Source organism: Alligator sinensis, unplaced genomic scaffold (genome assembly GCF_000455745.1).
Source record: "Alligator sinensis unplaced genomic scaffold, ASM45574v1 scaffold1354_1, whole genome shotgun sequence".
Classification (NCBI taxonomy): domain Eukaryota; kingdom Metazoa; phylum Chordata; order Crocodylia; family Alligatoridae; genus Alligator; species Alligator sinensis.
The window spans coordinates 1,263,904-1,264,210 of NW_005842344.1; positions in this window are offsets into that span (position 1 = coordinate 1,263,904).

Consider the following 307-nt stretch of genomic DNA (forward strand, 5'->3'; position numbering starts at 1 on the left):
GTGCTTGTCCCACAAAGGCTCCTCTTGCCTGCCCGGATGGTAACGGCGAGCCGCTGGTCACGGTTCTGGCCGGTGTGCCGGATTGTCGTCATTCGGTCCCGGTTTGCCCTCGCGCTCGCGTCGCCGATCCCCTCCCTACCTGCGTTCTTCTCTCGTTTCTTTTTCTCGGTGGTCTTTCCCCTGGAAGGCGAGGACGGCGTTGAGTCGGCGCCGGGAGCGCGTCAGGTGCTGGCGTGGGGGTGCCCCGCGATTCAGGTAAACGCTTCTCCTCTTGCTTTCCAGGGGACAACATCCGGGAATTCCTGCT